This window comes from Cryptomeria japonica, chromosome 9 (assembly GCF_030272615.1).
Source record: "Cryptomeria japonica chromosome 9, Sugi_1.0, whole genome shotgun sequence".
In the NCBI taxonomy this organism is placed as follows: domain Eukaryota; kingdom Viridiplantae; phylum Streptophyta; class Pinopsida; order Cupressales; family Cupressaceae; genus Cryptomeria; species Cryptomeria japonica.
The window spans coordinates 501,178,764-501,196,557 of NC_081413.1; positions in this window are offsets into that span (position 1 = coordinate 501,178,764).

Genomic DNA, 17,794 nt, shown 5'->3' on the forward strand with positions numbered 1-17,794 from the left:
GCATCTCAACAAATTTCCCAACTCCTGTTTACTATTTATGTCTATCCATCAGTCTGTGGGTGAAAAGTAGAACTGAATTTCAAATTTATCTTCATCTTTTTTCAAAGTGTTCTCCAAAAATAACCAACAAACTTAGTGTCTTTGTCTGAAATTATGCTCTTAGGTAATCATTGAAATCACACTACCTCCTTGAAAAATAGGTCAACTATATGCACTGCATCTGATGTCTTCTTAAAAGGTATTAAATGAGCCATCTTCAAAAATATATCCACCACCACTAATATAGAATCATTCCCTCTCTGTGTCTTAGGCAATCCAAGTATGAAATTCATACTTATGTCTTCCCAAGGTCTCTTTGGTACTGTAAAAGGTGTATACAATCCCATATTCCGACTACTGCCTTTTGCAACTTGACAAACTCTACAACTCTGCACAAATTTCCTAACATCCTTATGAATTTGAGGCCAAAAGTAGTGTTCACTCACCAATGCTACTATTTTGTCAAAACCAAAGTATCTAGCTAATCCTCCACTATGTTTCTTCTTTATCAAATTCTCCCTCATAAAACTCTTAGGTATACACAACTGAACTCCTCTTAATAACATCTCATCCTGAATGAAATAATCCAACCACTTACTTCTATCTACCATACCCAGTGCTCTACATGCTTTCCAAGGTTCTGCAAAATTTGGGTCATCATCATACAAGGTCTTCAACTCCTCAAATCCTAATACTATCACTCTCATCTCTGTTAGCAAATTCCTCCTACTTAATGCATCAACAACTTTGTTTGAGTTCTCACTCATATGCTTCAACACAAAGGTGTAACTCTACAAAAACTCTATCCATCTCATATGTCTCTGATTCAACTTACGCTAATTGTTCAAATACTGTAAGGCTTGATGATTAGTATACAACACAAACTCCTTAGGCAACAAGTAATGTCTCCACTTCTTCAAGGCTTTAACTATAGGATAATTTTTTTTATCATACACTGAATATCTCCTTCTTGCATCATTCAACTTTTCATTGAAATAAGCTACTAATCTCCCTTCTTGACTTAACACAGCTCTGATTGCATTTCCACTTGCATCATAGTCCACTTGAAATACTTTGTTGAAATCTGGTAAAGCTAACACAGGTTTCTCAGTAACCTTCTACTTCAATAATTCAAAACTTTTATTTGGTCATGTTGTCCACTTGAATTATGTCATATCTCCTCTCATTGTCTTAGTCATAGGGCTACAAACTGAATTAAAATTTCTGATAAACTTTTGGTAGAAACTATCCAATCCATGAAAAGATCTTACCTCTCTAATGCTTTTCGGTATAGGCCATTCAACAATTTCTATTACTTTCTTAGGGTCCATCTTCAATCCATCCACAAATATCACAAATCCCAAATAGACTAACTCTTCCTTCATGAAACTACACTTCTTAATATTTGTCAGCAACTTCTCCTCTCTCAACCATTGCAAAACTTGTCTTAAATGCAACATATGCTCCTCTTTTGTCTTACTAAAAATTAGAATGTCATCCAAATATACAATAAAAACCTACCCAATAATTTCTTCAATACCTCATTCATCAACCTCATGAAAGTACTTGGTGCATTAGTCAACCCAAAAGGCATCACCAACCATTCATATAGCCACTCATTTGTCTTGAATGTTGTCTTCCATTCATCTCCTTCTTTGATTCTGATCTGATGATATCCACTCTTCAAGTCTATCTTTGTGTAGTATTTGGCTTCACTCAAACAATCCATTATGGCATCCATCCTAGGCAAAGGAAATTGGTGCTTTACTGTGATCTTGTTTATTGCTCTGGAATCGGTACACATTGTCCATTCTCCATTATTCTTAGGTTCTAACACTGTTGGTATTGCACAAGGACTCAAGATTTCTCAGATCAAACCTTTCTTCAACAATTCCTACACTTATCTATTCAACTCTTCATTCTCTATCGATTTCATCTAGTGTGCAGCTTTGTTAGGCAAACTAGCTTCAGGAATCAGGTCCATGCAATGACCGATACTCCTCATAGGTGGCAATCTATCAGGCATATTATCTTAAATGATGTCTTCATACTCTATCAACCTTTGGTTGTTCTTCATGCTCCAGTTTCTAAGTCTTCTTAAGAACTAAGGCCAAACACATGTTCTCATGTCTCATTCTATCCAAGAATTTCCTTTCATCCACCAAACAAATTCTAGCATTCATACAAACTTCACTCTTCAGGGGATCCTCCAAGGGTAACAAATTGTGTTTCATCCCATTTACTACAATAGTATATATGTTCTTCCTCCCATCATGTATTGCTTGTCTATCAAACTGCCAAGGTCTACCCAACAAAAGGTGACAAATATCCATAGGTATAATATCACACAAAACTTCATCATGATAATTTCCAATTTTTAATTTTACCAAGCATTTCTCACTCACTAACAACTTATGATCATCTTGAATCCATGCTATCTGATAAGGCTTAGGGTGTTTCAATCTTTCCAACTTCAAATTATTCACCATCTCTTTTGAAACAAGATTATCTGAACTACCACTATCAATAACTACTTTACAACACTTACTAGATACCTTACATATGGTCTTGAACAAATTTCTCCTACGTATGGTTTCTTCATCCTCTCTGGTGTGACACAAGACTCTCCTCATCATAAACAGTTCTCCATCTTCTGGTTTGTTAGTTGATCTGGTGAGGCTTTCTTCTACCAATGTTGTTCTTCCAGTGTCCTCTATCTTCTTACACTCAAAAGTACAATGTCCTTCTCCTCCACACTTAAAGAAAGTTCCTCTAAACACTCTTGTATCTTGTCTTCTATCATCTTTTCCAAAACCCTCATTTCAGTAACCATCAGGTTATCTTCTCTGGTAGAAATTTTTGTCATCCTTCCGGTATGAACTACCATCTTTTCTTACTTCTTTGTCCTTGTTCTGATCTGTACAAGTTCCTCTTCCTCTAGAATATCCTCTTCCTCTTTGAAATCTTCCTCCAGGAAACCTTCCACCTCTACCTCTCTGTCTTTTCTTATGTCTTTTGTTCAACTTCTCTTCTACTTTCAAGGCATATTGGTAAGCTTCTTCGACACTCTGCAACTTGATCAAAATGAGTTCATCTTGTATAGACATCCACAATCCATTCAAATATCTTGCAACTATTTCAACCTCATCATCGACATGTCTGGATCTGATATTCAACTTGTAGAATGCTTTGGTATACTCCTTCACACTTGATTCTTTCTGCTTCAATTTTTGCAACTTTTGGAATAGATTTACTTGGTAATCAACATGCATAAACTTTGATTTTAACTTGGTAACCATCCACTCCCATGATTTTATCTTCTTTCTACCTCTTCTCTGTCTATCAACCTGCAAATGTTCCCACCAAAGAGATGTGTGACCTTTCAATCAGATACATGCATATTTTACCTTTCTTTCTTCTGTAGTGTTATCAAAATCAAAATACTTCTCCATCTCTGAGATCCAATCTGTTAATTCATCTAAATCCAACTTACCATCATACTCCAATGGAGTAAAATGCAGTTTAGCATTCGCCCTACTCAAAACCCTCAAGAACCTCTATTCATCTGGATCGATCGTTAGTGGGTTTTCTGCTTGTTATGTTGGTGCTTCTTCTTCTTCATCTTCACTCACATCTTCAATATGTCGACCTCTTCACTGGGCTATTTCAACAACTTTCAACCGGGCTGCAATTCCTCTGAACATTTCCATCACAGTAGGGTCTGCATTCCCACGCGCTCTACCTTTCCTATTTCCTCTTTGCACCATCTTCGCGCCAGTCCTCTGCAACTACAGGTTGGATCCACAATCTGCCACCCCACAACAAAATTCCAGGACAATCTCCAGAATGAAATCTCGCTTTGATACCACTTGGTGCAGTCACAATTAGGAGGGACCTCAGTGAGATCTATCCAGACTGTGCAGCAAGAGTAAACACAATGAAAGCAAGACAAGATGATGGAGGCAATGCAGAACTAAATGAATTAGATCATGTAAACTGATTACAAATGGTCGGTAACATTCAGACTACAATATCCGCCTGCTACATACATGCTCAATTACAGAATCGGTCAACTACGGACCTCTAAATCTTAAGATATAACTTCTATATTCTCTAGAATGCATTATGATGCTTAATTATATTGATTTATATGCTCAAGAGAGATTTGCATCGGCCCAAGAGGGATCAAATACCGAGGAACAAGATCAAGCATGCAAAACCACCAAGTCGGTCTCTGCCAATGAAAATCCTTCGGAAAATCCAGAGGAAGAAGTGTGTATCAAAGGGAAGGTTGGCCACATGCCAAGGAACATTGGACTCAATGAACTGAAGCTCTGCAAGCTATGGAAAGGATGCACAAGATTCGCTAATAGCAAATAGGTCCAAGCGGTTTCGATGTTCTAAGCCAGAAAATTGTCTCAAAATTTGGAAGTGATAACTTGCCAAAAAATGACGTTAGGAAGATAATCATGTTTACAAACAAAATCCAACTCTGCAAGATCCAGTGAGAAAATGCAAGAAAATGCAAAAGAAATGTTGAAACTACAAAACAAAAAACAAACTGAAAAGAATTTTTTTTGGTTGATGCAAGATTGCCAAGAACCGAGGATGCTCCTGCATCACTTTCCAAGGTTCTGCAAAATCCAGGTCTTCCTCATACAAGTTATTCAATTCTTCAAAATCTAATACCTCCACTCTCATCTCTATCATCGGATTCCTCCTTCTACTCAATGCATCAACAACTCAATTTGACTTTACACCTCTATGCTTCAACACAAAGGTATAACTCTACAAGAACTCAACCCATCTCATATGTCTCTAATTCATCTTACTCTGATTGTTCAAATACTGCAAAGCTTGGTGATCAGTATACAACACAAACTCCTTAGGCAACAAATAATGTCTCCACTTCTTCAATGCTTGAATTATGACATAAAACTCTTGATCATACACAAAATATCTTCTTCTTGCATCATTCAACTTTTCACTAAAATAAGTTATCGATCTTCCTTCCTGACTTAAAACTAATCCAATTGCATTCTCATTTGCATCACAGTCCACTTGAAATACTTTGCAAAAAATCCGATAAAGCCAACACAGGATGCTTTGTCACCTTCTACCTCAACAATTCAAAGCTCCTATTTTCTCTAGTCGTCCACTTGAAATCCTTTCTATCTCCTCTCATTGTCTCAATCATAGGCTACAAACTGAACTAAGGAAAAACACAGTTTGCTTTATGGTGTAGGCCATTCAACAATTGCTCTTACCTTCTCAGGAACCATCTTCAATCCATCCACAGATATCACAAACCCCAAATAGGCTAACTCTTCCTTCATGAAACTGCACTTCTAAATGTTTATCAACAACTTATCTTCTCTCAACCTCTGCAAAACTTGTCTCAAATGCAACATATGTTCTTCCGTTCTCTTACTAAAAATCAAAATGTCATCCAAATACACAATAAAAAACTTACCCAATAATTTTGTCAATACCTCATTCATCAACCTCATGAAAGTACTCAGTGCATTAGTCAATCCAAAAGGCATCACCAACCATTCATGCAGTCCTTCATTTGTCTTGAATGTTGTCTTCCACTCATCTCCTTCTTTGATTCTAATATGATGGCATCTACTATTCAAGTCTATCGTGTAGTATCTAGCTCCACTCAAATAATCCATTATGTCATCCATTATAAGCAAAGGAAATCTATACTTCACTATGATCTTGTTTATTGCTCTGGAATTAGTACAAATCCTCCATTCTCCATTCTTCATAGGTGCTAATACTATTGTCACTACACAAGGACTCAAACTTTCTCTAATCAATCCTTTCCTCAACAAATCTCGCACTTGTCTATTCAGCTCCTCATTCTTTGTTGGTGTCATCCGACGTGCTGCTTTATTAGGCAAACTAGCTACAAGAATCAAGTCCATGCAATGACTGATACTCCTCACATGGAGTAATCCATAAGGTACATTATCTGAAATGATGTCTCCATACTCTGTCAGCAACTCCTTTATTTCTTCCAATTGTTCTCCTTCATGCTTTGGATTGTCAGTCTTCTTAGGAACTAAGGAAAAACACACTTTCTCATTTCTCATCCCATCCAGGAATTTCCTCCAAAAAATTTTTAGCACTGGTACAAACTTCACTCTTGAAAGGTTCCTCCAAAGGAAACAAGGTCGGTTTCATCCCATTTGCAACAATAGTGTATATGTTCTTCCTTCCATCATGTATTGCCTGTCTATCATGCTGCCAATGTCTACTCAACAAGACATGGCATATATCCATAGGCATAATATCACACAAAACTTCATCATAATAAGATCCAATTTTTAATTTCACCAGACATTGTTCACTTACTAGTATCTTATAATCATCCCGAATCCAGGCTATTTGATAAGGCTTAGGGTGCTCCAATCTCTCCAAATTTAGCTTATTCACCATCTCCTCTGAAACAAGATTATCTAAACTACCACTATCAATGTTGGTATTTTGCTATGGTTTTGTCATTGTGTCAACACCTACTTTGAAGATCCAGCAACATTCACCGGCAAGCAAGTAAACTGTGCAACAGTTACTGGTATATGGTTCACCGACAGAATATATTGTTCACCGGTACCTAGAATGATATGGAAGACACTTGGTAATGTCGAAGACATCATGTGGACACTTCGTTTTGAAGAATTAATCATTGGTATATTCATATTTGCATATTTGCTTTTGCTGGCAAATAGGTCCAGGTTATCTAGGGTTACACCGGCAGGTTTATCTTTTCCAAATCAGCATGGCACGCTATGGAGATGATTTATTATTGATGTAAATGCATTAAGTTGACATGTTTTATCGGTTATTGCTTCGGATATTATATTGTATGGAAAATGTTTTATTGTAATATCTTGTATAGCAGACCTACTAAAATTTGTCTTAGGGTATGGTATAAATGTAAGATCTTATTTGTAAGATCAAGTGTGGAATGTGAAAGAAGAATTGAGTGAAGGTTTATGCAAGATCAAGTAGGGATATACATGAAGACATCATTTAAAGGTGAAGTTAGGTTTTTGTAAAAGCATATCAGCATTACACTGGTACTGAATCTAGCATATGAAGATGCTATTTTGTGCAGTACATTCTCATTGGATTTAACCATCCAACTGTAGTCAGTGTGACTCCCATTTGTGATTGAGCAGTAAGTTGTAGGTTGTTGGCCTTTCTACATGTGCAGACCCCATTTATGTACACTTACTATCTGCAGTAGTATCATCTAATTGTGGGTAAGGTTTCCCACTATGGTTTTTCCCCTTACAAGGTTTCCATGTACAAATATTGGTGTTATGTGTTGTGGATGACTTTATGTTTATGTTTCATGCATTAATCCTTACCGGTATAGCAATTTACTATTAACACTATCTTCTGGAATACTTAAGTAGTTTACCGGTATCAAGCATTAAGTTGGTTAATTAGTTTTTGGTTTGAATTTATTAGACAACTGATTCACCCCCCCCCCCCTTCTCAGTTGTCTCCGGGACCTAACAATCAATAATAACTTTACAACACTTATTGAATACTTTACATCTGGTCTTGAACAAATTCCTCCTCTGCAAGGGTTCCTCATTATCTTTGGTATGACACAAAGCTCGCATCATCACCAACAATTCTCCATCTTTTGGTTTATAGTTGATCTAGTATTGTCTTCTTCTACTAATGTTTCTTTCCCACTGCTCTTTGCCTTCCTACATTGATAATCACGATGTCCTTCTCCTCCGCACTTAAAGAAGGTTCCTCTAAATACTCTTTTATCCTATCTTATGTCTTCTCTTCTGTAACCCTCATTCTGATATCCATCAAGTTCTCTCCTCTAGTATAAATTTCTATCGTCCTTCTGGTATGAACTACCATCTCTTCTAACTTCCTTGTCTTTGTCTTGATCTGTACAGGGTCCTCTTCCTCTGGAATAGCTTCTTCCTCCTTGAAATCTTCCTCTGGAAAACCTTCCACCTCTACCTCTTTGCTTTTTCTCATGTCTTTTGTTCAACTTCTCTTCTACTTTTTGGGCATATTGATAGCCTTCATCAACTCTCTACACCTTGATTAGATTAAGTTCATCTTGTATTGACATCCACAACCCATTCAGGTGCCTAGCAACTTGCTCCATCTCATCATCAGTATGTCTAGATCTGATATTCAACTTGTAGAATGCTTCGATGTACTCCTTCACACTAGATTCCTTCTACTTCAGATTCTGCAACTTCTAGAACATATTCACTTTATAATCAACAAGCATAAACTTTGATTTCAACTTGTTAACCATCTTCTCCCAAGATTTGATCTTCTCTTTACCTCTTATATGTCTATCTACCTACAAATGTTCCCACCAAAGAGATGCATTACCTTTCAACTTAGTGCAAGCATATCTAAGTACCTTCATATCCTCAGTGGTGCCTTCAAAATCAAAATACTTTTCCATCTACGTGATCCAATCTATCAATTCATCCAGATTGAACTTGCCATCATAATTTGGTGGGGTAAAATGTGGTCTGGTATTCGCTCTAGATAATTCTCTTATAAACCTTTCTTCATTCGGATCATAAATCGATGGATTTGATCCTTATTCTCCAGTTGCTACTTCTTCCTCATCATCACTCACATCTTCAACATGTCGACCTCTTCTCTAAGTCGTTCAATAGCTTCCAATAGGGTTGCAATTCCTCTCAACATTTCCATCACAACAGGGTTTGCATTTCCACGTGCTCCACCAATTCTAACATTTCCTCTTCACACCATCTTCACGCCAGTCCTCTGCAGCTGCAGGTCAGATTTTCAATCTGCCACACTACAACAAAAACATATAGGACTCTGCAATCTCCAAAATGAAATCTCTCTCTGATACCACTTGGTGCAGTCACGAAAGGAAAGTCCTCAAAGAATACAGTTTAGACCATGCAACAAGAGTTAACACAACAAAAATGACACAATGTGGAGGCAATGCAGAATAGGCTTTATTAAATCATGAAAATCAATTGTAAACTACCGACAACATGCGTCTCACAAGATTCGGCCCACTGGCCTGATTACCTACATGCTCAAGTACAATATCAAGGCTCAAGCAAGAATGTGAGCCAACTCTGAACCTCCCAACCTTCCGATTTATCTTCTATGTTCTCCTTAAATTATTTCTAAATGCTTAATTACATTGATTTATATGATCAAGAATGATCTGCATCGGCCCAAGATGAAACAATAGCCGATGAACAAGATGTAACATATAAAACAACAAGGTTGGTCTCCGCTAAAGAGATCCTTCCGAAAAATCCATAGAATGAGGTACAGACCCAAGGGAAGGTTGGCCACATGACAAGTAATGTTGGAAATAATTAACTGAAGCTCTGTGAGCTATGGAAGTGTTTCGCAAGACTCATCAATATCCAAATAGGTCCAAGCGGTTCTAATGTTCCAAGCCAAAAAACTGTCTCAGATTCCAGAAGTGATAACTTGACGAAAAAAGATCCAAATGTCTCGTGGACCTAGGATAGGGTTGATGAACATGTCCACACACAAAATCTATCTCCGCAAGATCTAGTGAGCAAATGCAAAGAAACACAAAAATAAATGTTGAAACTGCAAAACAAGAACATACTGAAAAGAAAATGTTTTTGGTTGATGCAAGATTGCCAAGAACCAGGGATGCTCCTGCATCACTTTCTCCTATCACTACCTCATCTAAATTTGGAATTAAACAAGAATAAGAGATTCCTTTACATGATGCCAATAGAACTATACAATCAAAATTATAACAAAATGAAAGAAGAATTGATCATCATGAAGACTTAATTGACCAATTTATAGTAGAAAGACAATGTGAAATGTATGCACAACTTGACAAACAACTTTCTCTAAATTCTTAACTACTAAGTTATAACCAACATGTTCAGAGAACTCAACTATTGAAGACAAATTAGCTGGCTCAAAATACTCAATAGTAGAGTCCTCATGTCAATTCATCTGTTGTCACTAAAGTTCAATATTTAAAACATTCTAAATTATCAATCAATATTTTAATAAAACAATAATTTGAATATGGGGAAGAACATTAGAGTGAACCCTAAGAGAATAGCTTGGAGGTTTCCTCTAGTTAGATAGCCTATTGGAGATAGTAAATAGAAAAAAATAGATTTCTTAGGTATACTAGGTTATCCTACCCCTATTCCAAATGAGATTAAAAGAAAAATCCTAATATATCCAAGGAAATAATACAATCATAGGTGAGAAGCATATCAAGCACTTCATCAATATTAGCAATAAATATGAAGTTGAAGATGAAGTCATTATGATTAAACTATTTGTGTAAGATCCCTAGAGGAGAGTGCAAAGAACGAAATAGAAATATTTCTAATAACAACAATAACACATTGGAGGAAAATGTGTAATTGTTTTGGTTACTATATAGTGATAGGGTTCACACTAATTTTTCCATCATTATTTTATCATCATAATGAAGGGGATAAATGAAGAAGTGGTTGATTTCAATGGCAAGTTTATTATGACAATTAGAAAGGTACCCCCTAAAATCATACCTTATATTTCGAAGTGTATTGTGCTATATTGAACTACATTTGATTTGAATATTAAGCATTGTCATAGAGATAAAAGTCAACAAACTCTTAGAGAATCATATGATACAACAATCAACATCAAGAGTAAAATGAGAGCCTTAGGTAAATATAGAAGATATCTAATATTAGGTTGTGTCAACCTAATAAGAGAACCCTTACTAAACCTTTAACTATTGATGAGAAGTTAGATGAGTTGAGGAGTATTATAAAAAAATTGTCCTAAAAAATTGCAATAAATGAGAAGTATCTACTTCCTTTTAATGATACAACTCAATATAATGAAGGAAAATGCCTACACAGCAACCCTATAACCATGATTAATCTTTATTGGGGCATGCCTTCCTTTCTTGATTCTGGTTTGATCATATGTTTCCTTTGTTTTGAGACGAATGACTTGAGTACACCAACTGCACGAGCCTTTGAGAATGGTGAACTAAAATACCATCATCAATTCCTCAAAGTATATTATTATCCAAAGATGTATTCTCCATATCCGATGGAGGCCCTATAGTTTCTTATGGCAAAGGATATAGGATTCTATAGTTCCCACCCACCCTTATGGCATGTTACATATAGAAACTTGCCAAGATTGCCCTTTCTATCCATTGTTTAGTTTGGCAACTGATTAACTAGAAAAAACGTGTTGTTTCACCAATGAACCTCAATTACATGATATGCAAAGAGACCTCAAGCATCATGATTAAGGAATGTTGGACCCACCTAAAAGAGATAAAACACATTATTTTCTTCTCTATGGTGTAAATGTTTTTATCTCCCTTATTATTCTACAAGTTATATAAGTTATATGGCTACCAATACTAATAATAAATATGAAGAGATTCTCTATAGAGCTAATAATGCACAACAATATGATGAAGATATTGATTATTTAGATGTATTTTAGCATCATTTAAATGATGAAGTGAATACTCCAATCACGAAGGTGCAAAAATAATATATTTCAAAATGATCAATGATACTATCCTAGGGAAATATGAGACACCACTTCATTATTGTGAATATTTGAGGGAGACAATGAGGTAAAAGTATCAAGGAAGACCACTCCCAAATGAAAACAATAAAATCTTTATTAAGGCTACATTTGTACATGCACAACACAATTACCAATTGAGAAAAATAATACCCATCTAAAAGAGATAAATAATGTTGTAGTGCAAAGGGTAGAAAAACCCAATTCAAAAAAATAAAAGCATGTTACAATAAACTACATCAAGAATGATACCTCTAGAGAGAAGACAATAAAAAAAAGGAGAAAATTCGATACAATAATTTTTAAACAAGAGGAGATTTATCCCTAAAGGCCTTAAGAATGAGATACATATAGTTATGAAGGACACTTCAAAAATAAATATTCCTATTATGAATTTGTAGCATATTCCTTCTCAATTCTTAGATAGTAGTGTGAAGAAAAGGAAGGAGGCAAGTGAAAAGGTATGGTTTAGTATCACGTTCATGCATTTCAATCCTCAAGCTAGTGATATAAATATTATCCAAGATACACCATTCTTATGTACAACCTTCTAGATATGGCACAAGTGCGAATTCAAATTTAAGTCACTGTATCACTGTAGAATTCCTTAACATAAGGATATGGTTTTATCATATTTTAGTAATGAAAGAGATTGATCGGTCTGTTGTATACCCTAATTCAACAAATGTTCCTAAAGAGAACGAACATAATATTAAGATTTACTTAGTTAATTATTAGTCAAAAAATCAAGCATGTGTATTGCTAATCAATTGTTGGTTAGCGCATAACTACATTATAGACTCTAGTGCCTTAAGGAATATAATGCCAATATAATGCCCCTCATGTTCATGGAGAATTTAGGGTTGAAGGTATCTAAGTTCTTTGAAAAATATATTTGCAAGAAGTTAATCAACAATATAATAGTATAGTTCACCATGTATCTAAATAAGTCATTTATAATGGATATAATTATTGTTGATTGTCTAGCTAAATGGGGTATGTTGTTATTAAGCAAGTGGGATGCTTAAATGGGTTTAGTATTCTAATGGATTTATCCTATACTACTTTTCTATAAGAGGGTACGATTGTTCAACTATACATAAGGTATAAAATATACTAGAAGATCAATACATAATAAAAATTTATTTAAATTATATGCTTTCATGTTGACAATCAAGTGTACAAATAATATTGTAGAATACAAAGTGTTGATGCTTGGCTTGAATATTGAAAACAAACATAGAATAAAATAAATTGAATCTTTAGGAGACTTAGAGCTTGTTACACTAGAGGTATAGGATTGGTATTTATGACATAATAGAACATTTTAATTGAACTGATGTTTATGACATAATAGAACATTTTAATTGAACTGATGTTTATGACATAATAGAACATTTTAATGCATTTACTATTGAATGGGTTGATATAAAAAAGGATTGAAATGGTAGACATTGTATCTATTGAGGCACCAAAATTTAACATAGGTTCAATATCCTCTCAATTATAACTTAGTATTTAGGTATTGCAAATACCTAGTGTGCATGACAATGTCTATAGCTGGTAGGTATTTAATAACAGCCAAAAAATTTAAAGATTCCTAAATTGCATGGAGGAGTTCAACAATCAAGTAATTGACTAGGAGCATATGGAAAAGCTTAAGGATGGAAAAGAAGTATTGTTGGGTAATGAAGTAGTGCAATTGAAAACTAACAATATTCCCAAAGGACTTTTTTGAGCTAAAAATAATATTTGACAGTACAAACTACTATTAAAATAGAGGTCAAATTGTATATCACAAAAATATAGGAGGTGCAAGCCTGCATAAATGTTGAACCCAAAACCATATACATTGGTAAAAGACTTGAAAACTACTCCAAAAGAAGATGTTGATAACACTATTGAAGATTTGTAAAGGTTTATTCTTGGTTATAGGATGAGCTAAAGACATAAAATATAGTTTATTGTCATTTGGTTGTGTATACTCTCCTCTAGGCATCAAGATCACATTGTGCAAGTTTGGAGTGTTTACAATTCATTTTTGGGTGTCTTGCACTTAGTGGGATTGCCATCTTTAGTGTGGATTTGCAATTGGAGCTTAGAAATTATTGCAAAAGTTGTTGCACATGGAAATTATTTGTAACAACCTTGTATTTCTATTACAAAATCTAAAATTAATAATAGTTTTTAGTTCGTGGTGTCTTAAAGCAATTCTGGTTTCAAATTTCATTGTTCCACATCCATTGTTTTGATGAATTGGATGAAATTTGCAACTGAATAATAAATTAACTAGATGAAATTTGCAACTGAATAATAAATTTACTTTCAAGTTTAATATTTTAATGCAAGAAGAGCATAATACTATACACATTATAATTTACCATTAATATGATAATTTACTAAGATTTGCAAACAACCTCTAATGTCATAAGCTGAATACTTTGCCCATGTTCATAGTGAAAATAAATAGAACAATAACAATTATAGCATACCAACCAACATTTTTTTTTGTATACTCTACCAACTCACAATGAAATAAGTATAATAATAAGAAGATACTAGTTTCTACTCCAATACAAAGTAGTAGATTCACCTCAAAAATAGTTATTCCAACAGACTCCCTAAGACTATTTTTGATCTATTCAAAGGACACAACCCCTTACTAAACAAAAGTATTATTCTTAGAAAGAAACACTATTAAATGACTCAGGACAATAGGTATAGGCCCTAAGAATTAAATAAATAAATGAACATGATGCAACGAAAGCTATTATCGATAAATAATTAAAGTATTGAAACCCCATTTGCATAACAAATTCATAGAATTATATGTTGGAAACCTAAATAATGTTTTGTTGTATAATTAACTTGTCTAGTGTTTGCCATAATCAATTGATGTAGTTGATCAATTTCACAGATGTTGAATATGGTCTACATGTTTGGTGTTTGTCCGGTTTAGATCCAGTTGATGATTTGTATGCTATTCAATTGGTGTGTTTTAGTTGATGATATGATGATGTTCAATTGATGTGTTCCAGTTGATGATTTGATGATTTGTCTAATGTTCAGTTGATGATTTGATGGTTTGTTTGATGTTCAATTGATATGTTTTAGTTGATGATTTTCTTAGTGATTAGTTGATGTGTTTGTTCAGTTCTTCGGTTGTTGATCACGTGTCTGGTGCTCAGCTGATGATCATTCATGTGCAAACTACATGGTTTAGAAATATTAGTGCAAATGTTGCCAATTATGGGTTCAGATGTTGATGCTTTGTCTGATGGTGGTGTCATTGTTTATGATTAGATGTTAATGCTTTGTTTGATGGTGTTGTTGTTATTTTTTATGTGTGTGGCTTTCCTAACATCTACAGTTGTGGATGTTTCAGTATGGAGAAGAGAATCAATATGTTGTTTGATAGTAATGTTGAGTAAGCTTTAATATGTAGGTAAGAGTATTTATGTCCTATGTGCAGAAAATGGTACTTGTATGTTTTGTCCTGATCAGCTTGTGGAAAATATGCAATATATATTCAATTATGATAGGGATGTATGAAAACTTGGAGATGATGGTTGTTGATGTATTGTGTTGTCATTGATATTAGTCTTATATGGTTGTCATTTGTCTTTGATTGCAAGTGTTCAATAAAGATCTAGGATTAGATGTTCAGATGTTGTCATGTTGCCTAAACTGATGTTTTTCATACATAAGTTGGTTCCAAAAGGTTATAGTACAAGAAGTTTCAATATGTAGGAAAGAGTATTTAATGTTCTAGTAGAAGAATATTTTGCATCCTTTTGGATTATGAAGATCATGATGTGTGGATTTGGATATAATGTTTATGTTCTGTGAATGATGTACTATCAAGTGTGCAGGTCCTATAATTGCTTAGATGATGCGGTTAGTTGTTGCTATTTTTTGATAGTAAGGTTGTCTATCAGATTGGTCTGGAAACTACCTAGTGGCTTTCGAATATGGGGATTTTAGGGTTGTAGTTTGGAGGACACTTTCATTTGGTATGTGCAGTATTCCAATTCAACTTTCAAGTGTTGGTTTTGTTTCGCATTCAATTATGTTGGTATGTGCTAGACATGCTCTATTATGTTGAGTTTCAGTTGTTATGGTTGATCTATATTATTTGGATTATGCTCTTTTGGTCCCAATAAGATTTGGAGGATGAGTTATATTCTTGATATAGATCTCATCGTGGCACATGGTGGTCCATACTCAGTAATTTATATTAAAAGATATTTTTGGGCTGACCAATTGATGTGTTTCATTATCTTTCTACACACTTCGTTTGGAATCAATATTGGAGATGGTGCTAGCATGTGTGGTTTATTTGAATCTACTTGAATGAATGCATCATGATGTGTTTGGGTCCCCTTTATCTCCTGGAGAAGACCGGCGTGATTATTTTTGGTTAGGAAGATCTATTTTTTTGTAATATTGCTTATTTTGTCTTTGGCCAGCCTAATTGAGGATTTTGATGAAGAACTTTGTATATAAGAATGCATGGTTGTATTTGTTGAGGTATGGAATAAGTATGAATCATTGTGAAGTGGATGCGAATAATATTCAAGCAGATTTTGTGTTGGTGATGAGCAAAAGTTAGTTGAGAAGTGCTTTGATCATAATATCTTTAGAGCGATAGTGATCAAAGGCAACATTTATGATCAAATGTGATTGCCATGATATTGGTCGCTTGACACCAAGTTTCAAGGTCAATTCTATGATTAGGAGATCCTACTCATTTCGGTTTCATCTATTCCTCTTGTCTATGAGTGGATAGAGAGTCTATTGGTAGACTTCTATATCTTTCCCTGAGATAGTGCATCTCAATTTTGCAAGTCTCTTTGTATCTTTCGCTAAGGTTGTGTGCCTTACCATTGCAAGTCCATTAGGTGCATATTTCTCCTTGGTAGTGAGCCTAAAACCTTGCAATGAGATATTGTGAGTGTCATTCTCACTATGGTTTTTCCCTTATAGGGTATTCCACGTAAATTTGGTGTTCATGTGTTGAATGTGCTTTGTGCTTTCATGTTTTGCAATTGTAGTATAATATTAATTGTTATATAGATCTAAAAAGAATTGATCCAAATTGATTCATTCTCTTAGTCCTACGGTGTGTTCAACATTATAAACTTATGTTTATAACTTAATGGGTATGTTAAAACGATGATCTATCAAAAGATTAAAATTCTTATGAATATTAAATATTTTAATGAACAAAGAATACCACCATGTTCATAAACACCTTCAAACAACAACTTTGAGTATTTTCTATATACAGTTAAAGAAACATAAATCCCTCACACATTCAATTTCAAAGCAATGATTGACAAAGAAAACTAAAAACCAAGAAACTATTATTGAAAGAAGCACCCTCAAAATAATAGTACCTTCAAGCTGGCAAATACAAAGTAGAGGCTAACAAAAAACAAGAAAACAATAAACAAAAGAAGCACCCACAATAAACAACTTTTAGGTTGATTGCTTTAGTGGGGCAAAAAACTTGTTTGTTCAAAAATTGCTCCACAACGACATGAAGGAGCAACATTGATCAACACAACATTTGCAACCATTTCATTCTATGAAACTCGCAAAAAATGATAAACGGGGAAGGAAATGTTGTAGCCAAACATAGTTATTTGGAGCAACAAGTGTGAACCCACCATTGTCGAGCATTTATTTTGTGGAAGATCTACAAAATACAAAGTAGAGCTGAACATGTTTTGATGCCTATTAAAATGAACATTTTTGGTATGATAGTCAATGAGATAAGCGAGGTTCTATAACATTTATTGCCCAAATGAATCAAAAGTTGGTGCCATCTAAAACAAGTAAATGAGAAGGGACACTGAGATAATGTGGCTGGTTAGGAGGGAAAGAAGAGATGACTTGTGTTAAATGAACACAAGTGGACATTTATGGTGGCACTTTGCTAGCTTGACACACAACATGCCACATGACATGAAAAATACATACCACTCCCCTGTGATTCAATCATCAAGGGTGTCTCAACCAATACTCAATCACTCATCCAAACACATAACTAATTTACCTGCTCCTTCTATCATTGGTATGTACATGCTTGATCATATCCATATTTACAAAATGTAAATTTAAGGATCTTTTGTGGAATGGTTGAACT